Source organism: Pieris napi, chromosome 21, assembly GCF_905475465.1.
Source record: "Pieris napi chromosome 21, ilPieNapi1.2, whole genome shotgun sequence".
Lineage (NCBI taxonomy): Eukaryota > Metazoa > Arthropoda > Insecta > Lepidoptera > Pieridae > Pieris > Pieris napi.
The window spans coordinates 5,014,416-5,033,707 of record NC_062254.1 but is presented as its reverse complement, the minus strand read 5'-3'; the positions used below and the strand labels follow the sequence as shown (position 1 = coordinate 5,033,707).

Here is a 19,292-nt window from a genome sequence, read left to right as displayed (position 1 = left end):
ACGGTCGGATAACTTTATTTATTCGTCTCTATAATATTTATTATAGTAGTACTAGTAAGATATCAATCAAATGAAGATCTTGTAATAGATTTATAGAATATTTGATGTTTTCACGGGAATGATTGACATCGCAATATCTGAGGTAAATATTATTTTCATGAAGATTAAATCTATTAAAGGGCAACTTTATTGTAATGTTAGGTAAATATAATAATGTCAAGCTATTATATTATTTAAATTATATATATAGAAATGAAACATATATTAAGCAACAACTATAATGAAATATTAAAAAAAATAGGATATGAATAACAACTATAAGTACGTGCAAAAATATATAAATGTCGTGTAAACATTACTTAAAATAATAAATTACTAAATTTTTGAGATGGAATAAGCTATAATGTAATTGTAATAAGACAACCTAAATAGACTAATATATTTACAAATTAAGTTAATTTAGCGTTTTCTAATGTATGTTGAAGAGAACCCTCGAACTAACGAAGAGAAAGTTGCGGAGATATACGTATAAATGTGGTCTTTTGAGACCATTTCCCGTTCTAGTAAAAAGAAGTATGATGTACACGTTTTCCCCTGTTTTGTATTCATGCTGCTTGCCTCCGCGCACTACATTATAACTTCATTTCCCAGGATATTATACTTGTACCGCTTTACGGTTTTATATCAACGAATAATTATTAGCTGAGCTGAAGGAAATGTTAATCCTATGTTTTATGTTATAAAAGAGTAAACATTTTCAAACACTTCATACCAGTTTTCTTGAAATCTTAAATCGATGCGTTTAAGAATGTTCAGGTTCCGAAAAAAAATAACATTTTTACATAAAAGAACATCTATTAGTTTAGTAGAATAACAATCAGATATATAAATTCCTGCTTCAAGTCCAAAACGATCCAAGGACCAAAAGGAAGGTTACAACTTATTTACCGAACATAAAAACGAAAAATCATTAAAGCCAAAAGGTCAGTTTAAATATACAAACAAACTTCAAAAAAAAAAAATGTATATATAATTTAATATTTTTATCATATAAAGAATATGATTTAACATATTAATTAAAATTATGAGAATGTGGACACGTATATCTATAGTTTATTGATTCACTACAATTGAAGGCTATACAATGCATTAATCAATAATAGATGTGTATTTTTAGTTCAAGCGCTAGGGAAAAATCTAACTTTCTTCTATTGGTAGTGCATTAATGTGAAATGTATAAATATAATTTTTGATCTATAAAATTTATGTTGTGTTAATATATTATATTAACACTATTATATTAAAGTCTAAAAATAATAAGTTTACTTTGCAATCTTACCTTTTGACCTTTCAAGTATGCAGTTGCCAGTTTTTATCAGACACAATGAGTCTTTTGATTGGTCACAACATTGCTCTTTAATCACCTTATTGAGTTTAATAATAAAATTAACTAAAAAAAAAATGAAGTTCTCAAACGTAAAAACGCGCGAGAGTATCTCCGCTACGGCGTAGACGTCTGAGTCCTCGTAGCAATCGCGTAGCACTGACTGATGTTATGCTACGTTCCTCAACATTCCTATTTTTTACTTTGAAATGTCTTAGTCTCATAAATAAGGTCAAGGAGTTTCAAAGGATTAAGTTAAACAGTTTAATTCAGAGAAGGCCTAGTCTTTAAGTATTTTAATATGCAAGTTATTTAAGTTTCACATCTCTATAAGAATCATCGCTTTAAAGATTATTATTTCAAATATTTAGTACAAAAAGGACTTAATTAAATGTTTTTTTCACAATTAATTAAAAGTACACACAACCTTGACATGGCAACCGGTTGCCCCGAAAACTTCAAATTGTGCAGCTTATTAGCACTTAGAGTACAAAAACTACCATAACGTAATAAAAGTTTTAATAAGGTTCAAAGTAGGTGGCAGTTTCGTGTTTACACTTCATGAGGTCACTGCGTCGACATGCACGCCACTCGGACTAATTAATGTAATGTTACCCTGCTTGTGCAGGCTTTCGTGAACTACATTATACGTATATTATGCGAAGGGCCTATGCATGCGACACTACTCATAATGGCCCACGTTTCGTGCCACCAAACAATACCAAATGTACGCTTCACGTCTCTCGTGAAAAATTTAGGTTTGGCTTTCATTGTAAAACTCGGAATGTTGGTCATAGTATATGGTAATAAAAGTCGTTGTGTGATTAGCAACGAATAATTTTTCATTTATATTCGTATTTGCATTAAAAAATAATCACAAACCACATTTTAAATAGGTTAAGGTTTTTATGGAATTAGGAGGATTATGGGAACGCTGGAATATTTTCTCAATTATACCACGTATAAAAATTGGGCGTTGATTTTCTTTACAATGTATCTTAGACATAACCTTTATTACTAACGAAAACACATACACATAATAACAATAATCAAATAAAAAAAAATATATAATGAGAGATATCAAAAAAAAAACGGTCGCTTCAAGTGTGTAATGCGTGTGTGTAGTTGAAATTGGCCCTTACTCAGCATTATGCTGAGGGGCAGACTGTTCCACAACGCTGGTCATTCTGCCAGTACGAGTATCTTTAATATCCGAAATATAATATTTTATTTTTGGCTAAGGTCACCTCATATTGATTTCCTGAATCTGTGGCACTTAAAAATATCTAGAGTCACCTTTGACGTAATAATTGGTCTATGTCGGGTGCATGATTGAAAATATCACAATTCAGACAGGCGTCGTGCCTTCAATGAGCTGACAATTTGAGCGGGGTCTGTCATCTCAATTTTTATTAACGTCATGAGTTGACGGAGAAAAGTCTTTATTAGAGTGTGGTTTCAAGTTTTAATAAACTATCTCAGTTTGCTCCTTTAGGAAATAAATATGAATTTATTTCCTAAAGGTTTTTAAAGTCAAGGTGCTTTTATAGCGTGAGCGAGTATTTAGACCATAAGTTTAACAATTATTAATTGACTTAACTTCTTATTATGACAGAATGTTAATGATCTTATTCCCCTTCCCCTCGGACCGCGAAAGCGTTAAGACGTGTAAGCTTACGTAAAATATTTTATAAAAATTAAATATAATATCTTGTCCGCAAATTTGGTGAAGTACCAGGCGCCCATAACGCGCAAGAAGTCAATTAACTACGGGTGAGAAGGACAACAACAGTGAACGAAACAGTTTCGTGAGCTACGCTTTACTTTGCGTACGCGCCGATGCGACGCTAGAATAAAGCTGTGCGTGAGTCATATTAATTAATCGCTTAGTGCAATTTAAAGGCGAAAGCGGTAGCGGAGCAAAAAATAAGGGTCTGGCCCAAGTATAAATTCATATTCAATTTTGTGTTTTCCAATTAGTGAATTTATAAGATGCCAAAAGTTCAACGCTCTCCTATGGCCAATAAATCACAAAGTGTTTCTGAGCCAAACGTCGACAAAATGGAAACTTTTCACACAGACCTTTACGGTGACAATGAACCACCGAGCTATGTTCAACAACGTCAAAAAAGGGCTAGAGAGCATGGATTTGAGGATGAATTATTAAGTTTTAAAAAAGAGATGAAAGATATGATTAAGTCATTGTTTGCGGAACAACAAAAAGAGCTTAAAAAAATAACGTCTGCCCAAGTAGAGATCAGAGAGAGTAATACCAACATAGAAAGTAGCCTTGCATTCCTCTCATCGCAACATGAAGACCTTAGGAAGAAAATAGAACAGCTTGAAGTACGTTTAAAGCAAGACAGAGAACAAATTATAATTTTAGAGGACAAGCTTGAGGAATTGCAGCGGGAACAACGTAAGGCTAATATTGAAATAAAAAATATGCCAAAACTACCCACAGAATCAAAGGAAGACTTAATAAACATGGTTGTAAGCTTATCAAAATCCCTGAATAGCGGTATTAAAAAAGATGATATCAAAGACATATACAGGCTAAAAGGGAAAAGAGATTCTAATAAAACGAATACTCCAATAATTGTTGAGTTATCATCCTCGATTCTTAAATCAGATTTACTAAAATCTTGTAAAACCTACAACATCAAAAATAAAGAAAAGCTACGAGCGAAGCATCTGGGAGCTACTAAAAATGAAGAAACTGCAGTGTTTATCTCCGAGCAGCTCACTGCGAAAGGCGCTAGACTACACTTTCTCGCTCGCGATCTAGCTAAATCAAAAGACTACAAGTTCTGTTGGACTTCTTACGGACGTGTTTACCTAAGAAAGAATGAAAACACCCCGGTAATTAAGGTCAAAAACGAATCACAGGTACACAGCCTCATGCAGGCATGACTCTTTAACTATTGTCCTTTTTTTGTAAAATTTTTTTCTTGTTATACCATTATTAAACAGTTTTTTCTAAAAAACAATAGTCACAAACCTTTACACTACATATACTATTTACACTCACGCACTGATACACTCACATATATTAAACACTATTCTAGTGCGATCTCACTTTATCTCATGGCTCATGGCTACAAACACGTCACAAGTGATTATAAACATTTATTCAATCTCGGCTTTACTGCGAATTTCTTATCCCAAGTAAATTATAATTTCTCGAAGTGTACGGAAAGTATCTGGTTACTCATTTATGGATAGTCAGACTACAATCATGTACGAATTAGATAACATACAAATAGCCCAATCTAATGTCCATACTATAAATGACTTTTCAAGACAGACAACCATACAAAAATCTGATTTCACGATAATATCACAAAATATAAGAAGCATTTACAATAATTTTGATGATCTTTTAATAACTTTATCTGAGTTCAAATTTCAAGCTGATGTAATAACACTGACCGAGGGATGGATCGATCCACACAAGCCTATACCCCAAATGGATAACTACACTCACTTCGTTACAAGCCGCCATCTAAATCGTAGTGATGGCGTAGTTGTCTACATAAAATGCAACCATAAAACTATCGTTCAAGAAATAAATTTAAAACATGCATCTTGCTTACAAGTCAAAGTAGGTAACTATACCATGTTGTGTATTTATCGCTCCCCGTCTAACCTTAACGCTGAAAATTTTATAGATTCATTAAATAGTCACTTAGTAACTTTACAAACTCAGAATAACATTATAATAACAGGAGACATCAACATAAATCTAATACAAAAATCCAGTGAAACATCTCAGGAGCGCTCGAACCGATTACATTACCTCAATATGCTAGCCATGCATGGCCTGCTCCCGGGTCATACACTGCCTACTCGAGATAGCAATTGCATAGATCATTTCATACTAAAACTTGATAGGTGCATAGGTACGTGTGCGTCTATTACCGTTATTGATTCTACAGTTACTGATCACAAAATGTTATTCTTAAAACTATCCTACCTCGCTAAGTCGAATTACAATACCTCGAAAATTAAATCTTCAATCAACATGGAAGGCGCTTTAAGTTATTTAAAAAACAGCAACATAAATGATCTAATTTACTATAATAACCCTATAATCTTAACTAATAAATTAATATCTATTTTAAAGCAGTGTATTCAATCCAATACTATCACTAGAGCTATCCCGAATAAGGAACGCCTTATTAAACCATGGATTACCTTAGGAATTGTTAGATGTATTCGTAATAGAAATGCTATGCAAGCAAAACTCCGAGCTGATCCTCATAATGAAATTCTTAAAATTACATACAGGAGATATAGGAATTTCTGCAATAGTTTAATAAAGAAAGTCAAACGTAAATATGAAAATGAAGACCTTGCTAAGAGTATAAAAAACCCGAAAACTTTGTGGAAGAAAATAAATACCCTCACCTATCGTAACCAACCTAAAACGCAAAATCTAGAATTACTAAATTTAAATGTTTCTCCTCAAAATTCGGTTAATTTGGTAAACGATTATTTTTCAAACATTGGTAAAAACTTAGCTAAAGAGATAATTCCAGTTACGACGTTACATAATAGAACAGATGTGATTAGACCCAACTGTTCCCAGGTCTCGTCTTTTGTGCTTCTAGAAACTGACCCTCATGAAGTATACCTGACTATTGTGAGTCTCAAAACTGACAGTGCTCCTGGCTGGGATGGTATAAGCACCAAGTTTCTTAAATATACTAGGGAGCTAGTTGTGCCCATAATTACTCATTTGGTTAATCTCTGCTTCCGACAGGGAGTGTTTCCACCTGCGCTAAAACAAGCAATTATTACACCTGTGTACAAGAATGGTAACAGAGAAGATGTTTCAAATTATCGCCCAATCTCCGTTCTCACTGCCATATCAAAAGTACTTGAAAAATTAATTAATAAAAGACTAATTACCTACCTCCAGAAGTATAGTCTACTTTCAGACTCACAATTCGGTTTTAGACAGGGTCTGTCAACCGAAGATGCAGTTACCTCACTATCTTGTCATATTGTTAATGAAGTTGATAAAGGTAATAAATGTATCACAGTTTTTATCGACTTAAAAAAGGCATTTGATACGGTTTCTGTCCCTATTCTGGTGCAGAGACTAGAGAACATTGGTATTAGGGGTATTCCACTCACATTGTTCGCTGATTACCTCAGCGAACGAAAGCAAGCAGTTAAAATAGGTCAATACATCAGCGAACAATCTGACGTCACATATGGGGTCCCACAAGGTAGTGTTCTGGGGCCGACCTTATTCTTAATCTACATAAACAGCTTATGCGATTTAAGAATTGATAGTGGGAAAGTCTACTCCTACGCGGATGACACTGCTGTTGTCTTCACTGGGAAAACTATTGACTCGGTGCGTCGACATACAGAAATAGGGCTTTCCAAAATAGATAACTGGTTAAGAGAAAACTTATTATCATTAAACGTAAGTAAAACTAACTACATTTTCTTCACTAAATACAATAGCGCCCAACCTCAAACAGATCTAGAAATAAAAATACATAACTGTAGCACCAGAGTAAACTGTACATGTAAAACTATAAATAAAGTTCATCACACTAAATATCTAGGAGTGGTAGTTGATCAAAGAATGTCATGGCATGAGCACCTAGAACAAGTTATAAGTAGGATTCGAAAGCTTATTTGGACATTTAAAACTCTAAGGCACATCGCTGACAAACATCTACTAATACAGATATACACATCGCTGGCTCAGTCAATTTTAGTGTACTGTATCCCAGTTTGGGGGGGTGCTACAAAGATGAAGTTCCTGGAACTGGAGAGGGCACAAAGAATTTTACTAAAAGTAATGATGTTTAAGCCTTATAGATTTTCCACCTCTGATCTTTATGCCTCTTGTGGTGTCTTATCGGTCAGGCAACTGTACATTTTTTGCACTACCTTAAGATTGCACAAGTCTCTTAAATATGATGGTCGCAAACTGAGCAGAAGACGCAAATATACTGTTGCTCCTGTTGAGAGATCTAAATCAGTTTTTGCTATGAGACAATTTCAATGCCAAGCTGCTAAACTTTATAATAAATTAAATAAAATATTAAATATATACACATTGAATAAACATGAATGTAAAACGTCGCTACTTAACATCCTAGAAACATTTAGCTATGAAGACACTGAAGCCTTTGTAGGTAATCATGAATCATAATACACTAGTAAATAGTCAACTTCTACAATCAGTCATGAAAATTCATTCTCATAAACACACAAACACACACACACACATACACATACACACATATATCATTATTCACATTTTAACCTTAGATTATGTTTAGTAAATTGTAAAATTGTAATACTTAGCTTAGCTATACGTGTTAAATTAAATTATAATTAGTTAGTACACCTATGTAATGGAAGAGCGGGTTCTCCTAACACAAGTGCTTATGCGCTTAAAAGGAGGTCCCAATCACTTATCAGCTATTGTAAAATCTTTGAGATAACGAATAAAGATTTATTTTATTTTTTTTTTATTATTTTTTATTATATGGCATTGCAAAAAATTTATATGACATTTGCATGCCTATGTATATATGGCTGATTGTGCTGATTTTTCTTGTTGTTCGATCTAATTGTACCACTATCTTGGAAAATAAAGTATTTATTATTATTATTATTTAAATTAATATAACCATTATTATATGCAATATACTAATATTGTAGTTATATACAATGAAAGGTTTTGTATTTATAACACGGATCATCTTAGACTCAAGAATTGTAGCTTTTGCTCATTATGTAGAAAATAATATATCAAATAATAAATTGGAAAATGTTAATTCTTTCTGTCATGATCACATTAAAATTGGATATAACTGTTGCACGTAAATAAATACAATCAAATAATTCGGTATAAATATAAAATCAATACATTTGTTTTTGTTGTCTACTAGAACTAAAATGGCACTTGCATTCACGCTAATAAAACATAGGCTACAGTAAAAACTGATGACATAATAAGGCATAAATTAAGCAAAACTTTATGCAAATTACGATATAGCAAATAATGAAAGCATTGTGCACTTTGGCCCGCATTGTCTTCTTTTCTTTGTTAAACATTCCTCTTTGTTATATTAAATATATAGCCGTGAAAACAGTCCTTTACTTAAGCTCTGAGCCATTGGACAGGATTACTTTTTAGATTGGATGTAATAGCTGTATTTTGTAGCGGAGTTTTTATTATCACATAACGTGCGTAAATACGTAACAACAGTCTTAGCATTTACTAGGTAAAACAAAAATATAATCGTTAATCGAAACTGAATAATAATATAGTAATTTATAGTTACTCTTAAGTTTAAATCTAATACTGAGCCGTTTCTGTCAAAAGCCAATTGTATCCAATAAATTCTAAAACATCAGTTTTGACAGTAATAAACAATATTTTTGTCAAAATCAATTGTATAACTTATAGTTAACAGATGTGTCATATAGTTTTCCACCCCAAATATAGTTTGTGAACCCCATCTCCCCTAATATTATGTTAGTTATAAGTTATTAAGTTATTTTCAACAATTAAAGGCAGTTGACAAAGTATTTCAGTTATTTAAACATCCCAATAGCTGCCACGGAACTTAACTCTCGTTAAAAAACTTTAACTTATGTTCTTACTCGTTTTAACACGTTAAACTTAACATATACCCGTCTCCACTATACCTCAATAAAAACTCACTGTACTTTATCCAACTTTGTGAATATTTAAATCAAATTGCCGTACATATCCCGGGTATAATTTTAGGTAAGACAGGTGCAAAATGATATATGGTTATTACATGCTCTCTGTTCAGATTGCAGCACCAGATTTCAATTTTCTCACCATTTTCGAATCACTTTTTGAATTAAGTTTATCTACTGTGCAATGCAGTTAGAATAACTTTGTAGATAAAACAAGTTTTACAGTGTTAGCGTTTATGGGTGTTACACATATTCGTATAAACCATATACAATGTTATTAAGAAATATCATTATGTATAAACGATTTGAACTAATCTTTATTTATTATTAACAATTTAAGTACAAACACAATTAATGTACAAAAAAACTATTATATTAGAAACAGGAAGTAGTTACTGTAATATGCAAGAGTAGAAAGAACATCGTATGTAGGTTTCATTCAGGCTAGAACAATGATGAAATATATGTAAGAGAGCAGATTCATGGCGGTTTTGACGTTGTCCATCGTGGGCGTTTCGGCAGGTTTGTGTACAGGAATTTCCATAATAAAAACACAACCGTTTCGTCTAATGTCTTTTTTTTTTTTTTATAAAACAGGGGCAAACGGGCAGGAGGCTCACCTGATGTTAAGTGATACCGCCGCCCATGGACACTCTCAATGCCAGAGGGCTCGCGAGTGCGTTGCCGGCCTTTCAGGAATCGGTACGCTCTTTTCTTGAAGGACCCTAAGTCGAATTGGTTCGGAAATACCTCAGTGGGCAGCTGGTTCCACATAGTGGTGGTGCGTGGCAAAAACTGCATTACTATTACTACTATTTATTTAGAATTTAACACTTAAAGCCCTATCCCAGCACGAATTGCTGTGTCAGCGTATCGGGGTGGACTGCTGTGCACAATGGAGAGCTGGGGCACTGAGGCGCGCCGGCCCTTAATAACAATTATTACATATGTAAAACATTAAGTTAATGTAATTTTTTTTTTCTGAAATGGATTACTTGGCTTGCGATAAAATATAATATATATAGATATAATAAATATATCGTGTAAATTTCAAAATCATGTTCTATATACATTTTCGTCATAAAATGAATTCAAAATGTCCAAAAATTGGCTATGTTGGGATTTTTTTTCTATCGAGCGAAGTTATTTAAATAGTGCACGATCTTTTAAAATGGATACATACTCAACTCCACCATATATTTTTTCCTACTACAAGAAACGATGACGAAAAGTGGAAAGAGACAATGTACCTTTTTGGAGTTTGGCGACCATATCGGTCCTTAAGCACAAAATACTGCACTAGATTAAATAGGATCAATAAAAAAAACAAGCCAATAGGTTAGCGTGTATGCGCCGCTGACGTCTGACAGCTGTCAACCGACCATCAGTCGCTATTACTCGTGGCGACACACACTTCCCTATTCGAGCCTGGTAATGGCTCATAATTTACAATAACAATAAAAACAATATTGAATCCTATCAATGTTACAAATCGAGCCAAGCTATAATAAATTATTGTAATGTTCAGCGCGCCGTCATATATATTAAAGATGCTTTTCGAAGCTTCTCTAATATTAAACTAGAAATGTAATTTAGATATAGAGTGCATGATCAGATTGATTAAATATTTATAATTAGTAAATCTATGGATTTTTCAACCTAAATCTAAATAGATTTAAATAAACTGTTTATGCGAATCAACTTCAAACCAACACTTCTGTTTATACTAAAAATTGATTTCCTATATACTGCAATATTTTATAATTAAATACAACCGAAAGTTAGAATCTACTATCCAGAAACATAATAATAATATAGCCTTTAAATTCCGAAACTCTGCCATTTTATATATTTGAACTTTATTATATTTTCACTCCAGTATATCTTGGAGTTCGGTGTGCCTCTTGCAAAGGCCTCCTCTAACCCTTTCCACTGTTATCTATCCTTTGCGACTCTTCTCCAGTTGTAGCCTGCTGTTAGTTTCAGTTCGTCCTCACATCTCTTGCGTGGTCGACCTCTTCTTCGTTTTCCGTCTCTAGGATACCATTACGTCACTATTTTGCTAAATTTTTCATGGGAGTCCAGAAACATATTAATCTATTTATCTTTGGTACTCAGAGGGATGGGTAAGCCCTTTGGTCACTGCCACACAGCATAGACTTTCGGGTCTAAGGTAAGAGGGTCTAATTTTTTCAAGACTTAGCGCTGTGTATGACTCCCGTATAATAAAAGCGATGGATTATTTGACTGATTTTGGGGGAATACAGGTATACTGCATATAAGGTTTTTTATCCACAAAAATTTAATAAAATAAAACCACAAAGCTTTTCATTGCGATATCACAGATTACAACGTATATTTAAAATTTTATTTGTGATAAATTTATGTGTCAAAAGAACAGATTTACCAAAGGTCTAAATATCTATAAAAATTACGTTACTACTGGCAAAGACTATAATCAAAGTTAGAGTGCAAATTGCATTTCGTAGATTACTCGATGGTAGGATTAAATTAGTGCCACGGAATCATTTTCCTGGCGATTACGCTGGAGTTCGTTCGCATTTGCACTTCACTCTTAATTATTAACACCTTTCACTCAATTTCCTCAATATTTTGAAATATGGTCTGGTAATTGGAATCCGAATTTTCTAATTTCACTCAAATAATTTCACAACATATAACAAACATATAGATTTAAGCCAAATTTTAACAGGATGGCCTATAACAATTCAAAAAGATATCAGTCATAAAGTATATGTTTGAATATTAATATAAGTCAATCTTTTTAGATGGTGACCGGACGATTACTTAATGTAATCGAATTAAAATCTAATTCATTAAAAAAGGTTATCTTTCTGAGAACAAACAAATACAATTGACATGACAATACCGGATAGCTGTCCTGACAATTTGAGAATAGAAAACGATAAATGAAGTCCCCATTCTGCATTTCCGATTAGTAAATTGTGTGTAACGTCATTAATATGCATGAAACTGGTACCGTGGCTTGTGTTTCGACGAATGACAGGTTAACCAGTAGATAATATTGGAGTGACATTATATGAACATATCACTTAAGTGTTGTGTATGACAATTAAAGTAACCTAATACGTTATTAAAAAAAAAATAATATGTTTTTATTGGAGAATCACAGAAAATTAATTGATATATCGTTTGCAGCCAAGATATTCAATAATCAAATTTGATTATTGAATATCTTGGCAATCAATTGATTGCCCGAACCTTCTATCTAAATTTAAGTTTCGTCTACCCTCTCGATACCCCCCAGCCCATTATTCCATTTGTCCCTCTTTTCCGTAGAACTCGTTTAGGTCAAAGCTCACTGATGTCCAGATTAAGCATTCTGATAAACGAGCTAGGTCTGGATATCCATAGTTGCACACTTAAAAATCGATTTTTGTTTAGTTTTTTGTAATTTTAATTTTTTTGATTAGTAATTGTTTCGTTTTTGTAATGTTTGTTTTGTTTTGATTGATATTTGTATGATCTCTAAATGTATGTCATGTTTGCTTTTAAGTGCTTGATAAAAAATTGTATTTTGTGTTTGTTTTTACCAATGTATCAGGGTGCCGAGCGTTGGCAAGCTTTATCAATTTAAAAAAAAATAACCCTATAGATAAATATTTATTTTAGTTTCTATTTGCCCAATAAACTTGCTTACATACAACAATGTAAAATCGGATTCCAAACCCGAGTGGCACTATGCCACAATTTAAGTAAATTATTTTAGGCATTAACGATGGATTAGTAAATAAATAGTATTTTTATTGTTTTTATGGAAACATAAAGTCAATAAATAGCTGGCGCAGTCACCGGTTGCAGACTTATAGCTACAGTAGGTACGTGCTGACAAACGCGAACTAAATCAAATCTAATTCCGATCAGTAACAGTTCAGTTCCGACAGTGAATATTGATGCCATTTCCCTGGTCATATTTTCATTTAATAAAGAAATGAACGTTTGTAAGTGAACATTGCAGCTGTGGTACTTTGGCCTTTATGATTTAATTTACTTTTACTAAAGTTCTATAATAACTAATTCAGACGGTAAATATCTGAGCCCTTGAGCGATTCCGATCTCAATAATGAGTTTTATATCGCGTGATCGATGCGCGCGATATGATGAAATACACTGCATACGATCGATATCGCTGTTGCTGTTGGAGGTGACAGAGTAAGGGTGTTGATTACAAAAACTAACAATAGGGATGGATCGGAAAGCATTTATTTCTAGCAGAATTTCTAACAGGTTCGAAAATATCTGGAATGGCAGATGGTACCATACAGTAATGGTGCGCAGCAAGAAGTGTCTTAAAAAGCCCTCTGTAGTGGAATCTCTGCCAGAAACCAATGAGCAAGTAAGACAACAGTATGTTGTAATTATAAAAATATAATGGAATACTAATAAGCAAAAATAAAAGTCAGCAAAATATGTGTCAAGTAATAAATGTAATTATTTATAAAGATTATTTTTCCGACCCAAATATCGGCCAATAGAATTGCACCATTCGACGTCACGTGGTACAACCTACATGGTATTATACTGATAATTTTTTGTGAAAATTTTCTCTGGTCGTTGCTTCAAGAAAAGTATTAAGTAGTTGTTTTATTCATTATGAAATTCTTATTTGTTAACTGTACATTTCGTCTCATGGTGCAATTCTATTGGCCGACATTTGGGTCGGAAAAATAATCCCCCGAATACCACACGAGCTTCAAAATTATCGGGCATTTCCCTCAAGGTTCCCTGCAAACAAATATAGTCGTCATGACGACTTTATAGTCGTCAAATATGTGTCAAGTAATAAATGTAATTATTTATAAAGATTATTTTTCCGACCCAAATATCGGCCAATAGAATTGCACCATTCGACGTCACGTGGTACAACCTACATGGTATTATACTGATAATTTTTTGTGAAAATTTTCTCTGGTCGTTGCTTCAAGAAAAGTATTAAGTAGTTGTTTTATTCATTATGAAATTCTTATTTGTTAACTGTACATTTCGTCTCATGGTGCAATTCTATTGGCCGACATTTGGGTCGGAAAAATAATCCCCCGAATACCACACGAGCTACAAAATTATCGGGCATTTCCCTCAAGGTTCCCTATAAACGACTCTAAAGTCGTCATGACGACTATATTTGTTTGCAACGAACCTATCGGGAAATACCCGATAATTTTGAAGCTCTTGTGGTATTATAACTGAAAATGTCATGTCAAACAAAGCATTATTCGTTTAATATTTCCTCTCTACCTGTATAAGATTGCAAGGTGTATTTTAGGTTTAAGAAGTTTCCGCAAGAACTGGTTCGTGCAAACGCGAATTCTACTTCAAAACTTTTCCCATAAGCAAAACTATTAATCTGTTCTCTTATTAAGACAAAACCAAAGTTAAATCTTGGCTCGAAGATACAAGTTTGAACAATGGGATAGGAAAGTTATAAAGCTTATTTTATCTATTCTCTGCATATATATTACGACCTAGATGAAACACTTGACTTTTTCTACGTAAAGATATATCTATTGACTTTGAGACTAAAAAATATACTTTAAATATTAATAATAGAACGTAGTTTTACGTATACGTAAGAAATTTGTTTATATACCGATTGAGTATAGTATATAGAACACTTTAAACGCGTTATATTCTTCGTAACAATACGTTTCTTTACATAGAAATTATATGCTTACATAATCACCTCGTGTTTTGGAAAACCTATGCAAAATTATATGCATATTTACCTTACAAACACTAATGTTTATTATGGATTTAAGAATATGTTTTAGGCATGTTTTTGTTTTGAATTATATGAATTTCGTATTCTTATACATCTGTTGTATAATTATTATTTAACTAATCAAAATAGCAAACATAGAATGCCCTCTATTTGCAATACCCATATTTTAAACAGATCGTAACTTAAAAATTACAATTGAAGACACAAGAACATTGAAAAAATTGACAGAATATAGCAGCTGTTAATAGTCATAAATAATTGACAATCACTACTTATGTATTTACTTATATTGTGACGCAAAGTAAAATATAATGTAAAATTCTACAAAAATTATAAGTATTATTTGGGAAATTTTTCACTGCCATGTATTTTAGTATTCAAAAAGGCGCTAAGTATTCAAGAAACGTGGCAAGGAAGTAAAATGTAAATCTAAAAATTGTCCCACCATTTTGTAAGTCGCGACCTCTTACATAGTCTTAAAGATTTAACTTTTGTTAGTGTTAATTTTATTCAAATATGCATTTGGGGCTTGCAAAACTCAGGTGTAACTCGTTTTATCTGCTTTCATTTAAAATAAAAAGATCATTAAAATCTTTCGAATTGTTTTTAGGTTAAACGGAAGTTTTCTTATCTATGGTCCTATCTATTAATGGAGAGGTAGGAATTGGTTAAACGCACGAAGAAATATTTCTAGGCATCTTAATATGAAATTATGCCTCAAATTTACAGCCACACAAATTATTGTCTATTATGTACCGGAGTTATCAACAGTGTATTAGTGACTAATTTAAGATATTATTTGTTGAATAACGTTTACTTTAAACAAAGTTTTTCATTCAAGACTCTAAATCTAAATTAGACTGTTAGTTTATTACCTTATGAAATATATAAGAGAGTGGGTAGAGAGGGTAGAGAGAGAGACGATAGTACAATTTTCAAAGTTATTTTTTATAGTTCTACAAACAAGTTAGGTAATAAAATAAATTAGGTAATACATAAAAATAGCGTATATTTGAGAACTATAAAAAGGATTACATTAAGTTGATGTTATTATTGTATTTAATATTAGTTCACGACCTCCGACAGAGTGAACGCCTCTTCCAAATTCTTCCAGTTATCTGTAATCTTCGCTTCTATTTTCCAATCTTTCACCGTGATCTCTCTCCCCAGGTTTCTTGTGGGCGATATCCACAGATACTTAATCGTTAATAACTTCTATTAGAGCTGTTTCACACGTACCACAACCACACCACGTCGCAACGACAAAATGCTTTGAAGCAGTGGTTACGTGTGAATAGTGTCGCTGCAGCTTTTTGTAGCGTTGTGGTACCGACAAAATGTCTATGTGGTTGTATTGTCGCCAGTAGTTGCGATGCGGTTACGTCGTGTGCAAACACAGTTGGGGAACGTGTTTCCGCTATGAAAGCCGGAGTTAACTGACCAAACTCATGGAATTCGAAGAGGAAACTTTGTCACCTTAGTCGAACGCAGAATGAATGAACCGGGGGAGGGCAAAAGCGGCGGGCGCACACTGTCGTTGCGTCTTCGCAACGTTTTGTTTGCGATGTGGTCGGCCACTAGTTCGCAATGCCGCAGGTGGTCGCGTTGTGGTTGCGATGTGGTCGGTATCACACACACGGTCGATAACGACTGCAAAATGTGGTACGTGTGAATATTCCTATTCATTTTCAATACAAAATATAAGCCCGGCCACGTGGTGTGGTTGTGGTCGTGGTGTGGTTGTGGTACGTGTGAAAAGGCCCATAAACATATAAAAAACGGGTTGGGTGTTAAATACCACCTCACGTTTTTGACGATACTAATTATCTAGGAGTGTCCGGGGGACCTTCATTGGAACACCTCCAAGTGAGTTTTGCTCCGGAAACGCGTCTTAATATTTTTATAAAAAATTTAAAGTTTTGTGTAATGTATTAGGATTTGTAAACAATCCGCCATTTTCTACTTTTCTATTGGTTATAAGTGATGTGACGTTCACTTAAAAAAATCGTGTTTTTAATTTATCGATTGTTAATAATCGTTTTATTTATTTATCGATTATTTCCTCATTTTTGAAATTTAAAGTTATAGAATAATCAACATTGAAATTAACCTAATTTCGTGTTGATAGATTATAGGGTTCCGAAATTTTTTGAAATGATCGATACCTACTCGTCTGTATTTTCTAATTAGTACTTGTATTTCATTGTTTGCAACTTTCTATATTATTTAATTTTTACTAGAATAAAGTGTTTACTTTAATATCCAAAAAGTACCCAAAACCGAATCAGAGCACCCCACTATCCACGTGGTCTTGTCTGTCTTACCCCTAGAGTGTATATAAATAATCGGAGGCGCGGAGGAAGAGCAGCCCCCACCCGCTGTAACAAAGCACAGGCATTATGAAAGCTGTAGCGGCTGAGGCTGGTCGCCGAAGGCGACCAAAAAGCCGAGGTTGCGGAGGCTTGAATAAAATGCCTGTGCTTTGGTACGCAAGGGTGGAGGGGCTGCATTTCCCGTAGCGCCGGAGCTGTCCACAAAAACAAATATTATTTAGATTGGTTAGGTTAGAGTTAGTATATGAATATTTGGTCGCCGAAGGCGACCAGGACGCCGAGAAGCCGAGGCTTGAATAAACAATTACTATTTAGATCGGAGCTGTCCACAAAAACAAATATTATTTAGATTGGTTAGGTTAGAGTTAGTATATGAATATTTGGTCGCCGAAGGCGACCAGGACGCCGAGAAGCCGAGGCTTGAATAAACAATTACTATTTAGATCGGAGCTGTCCACAAAAACAAATATTATTTAGATTGGTTAGGTTAGAGTTAGTATATGAATATTTGGTCGCCGAAGGCGACCAGGACGCCGAGAAGCCGAGGCTTGAATAAACAATTACTATTTAGATCGGAGCTGTCCACAAAAACAAATATTATTTAGATTGGTTAGGTTAGAGTTAGTATATGAATATTTGGTCGCCGAAGGCGACCAGGACGCCGAGAAGCCGAGGCTTGAATAAACAATTACTATTTAGATCGGAGCTGTTCACAAAAAAAAATATTATTTAGATTGGTTAGGTTAGAGTTAGTATATGAATATTTGGTCGCCGAAGGCGACCAGGACGCCGAGAAGCCGAGGCTTGAATAAACAATTACTATTTAGATCGGAGCTGTCCACAAAAACAAATATTATTTAGATTGGTTAGGTTAGAGTTAGTATATGAATATTTGGTCGCCGAATTTTCAATTATTTTTAATATTAAAATCGAATACAAAAATCGATTTTCACTTTAAAAAAAATCGATTATTTTTCACATCCCTATTAATTTTATAAACTTAATCGGCCATTTTGAATGTGGTTTATGCTAGACAAGCGGTAATTAGTTTTACATTGCAAAGTTTACTTTATAAATCCGTTTCTTTTTTATTTTCACGTGAAAGTGCGTTATTTTATTTGCATTTTTTGAAACTTGGCTTTACATACATAATCAACACTGATTTCTCGCGATCATTTTCAGATTTATAGTGATGGCGTCTACAAGTTTTACTCGTGAAAATGATTTTGAGGACGATGGGTCCGTTGTGAATCGTGACTTGAATAGTGAGGAAGTGATCACATTTTCCGGAGCAAAACTCACTTGGAGGTGTTCCAATGAAGGTCCTCCGAGACTCCTAAATAATTAGTATCGTCAAAAAAGTGCGATGGTATTCAAAACTGTTACCTAAAAAACAATATCGGTAAGCAAAATAAATTAAAATAATGTTTATTTTCGCACGAGTGAAGTTGCGGTCAACAGCTATTACTATCTAATATTCAGAACACATCTGATAAATTACAGTTGTCATGATACGTAAATAAACGACACATCTTAATCTCATCAGCAATTTTAGTTGACAGGAAGGCACATAAATGTATGATTTATCTTAAAATGTATTTCTGTACTATCCATAAGCACGGTAAGTTGATTTTTGATTTTCGCTTTTGAATAATTATGACTATATTGAATCAAGGATCAATAATACTTATTTATAATACAACTGTACAAATACTTCAAAAATGTAAAATAACCTAACCTTATTTATAACAAATAAAACAAGTATTCGAAATCGTCACCCAAATCTAAATCTTGTTTAAATACTTGTCAAACAAAATCTATTTGAAGTTTTTCAGAGTGAATTGTAACATTTGTTTTGACTGTAGTAATCATTCCTGTAACCTCCCTGTTATTTTTCCGGGAATAAAACCTCGAACGAAAATATTGACGCTCAAATTATAGCGCAGTAGTTGAAAAATGGTTGCAATTTTAGTACTGTAATTTTGTGGTACAATAATTAGATATTTACACTGCTTTAACTGAAGTGTGAAATCCTTGACGTCGGAGCAATTGCGTAAGTGCTATTTAAGAAAATAGCGTACATTACGAAAATCTAAAAATACCTGTG

At 33.4% G+C, this 19,292-nt stretch overlaps 1 protein-coding gene and 1 long non-coding RNA gene across 2 annotated transcripts in view; one reads left to right on the top strand and one right to left on the bottom strand.

The window, feature by feature from the left end:
• LOC125060179 (suppressor of lurcher protein 1) overlaps positions 1-1,531 on the bottom strand; it is a 267,859-nt gene extending 266,328 nt beyond the window's left edge. Inside the window, exon 1 of the mRNA XM_047664946.1 lies at positions 1,340-1,531. The gene's annotated coding sequence lies outside the window, so the exon portion shown is untranslated. The remainder of the gene's footprint in view (positions 1-1,339) is intronic.
• A 16,533-nt stretch (positions 1,532-18,064) lies between these two features.
• Positions 18,065-18,572, top strand: LOC125060483. The gene is made up of 2 exons (XR_007118865.1): positions 18,065-18,289; positions 18,368-18,572. It is a non-coding gene; the product is annotated as an uncharacterized LOC125060483 (long non-coding RNA).
• Positions 18,573-19,292: the final 720 nt, after the last annotated feature.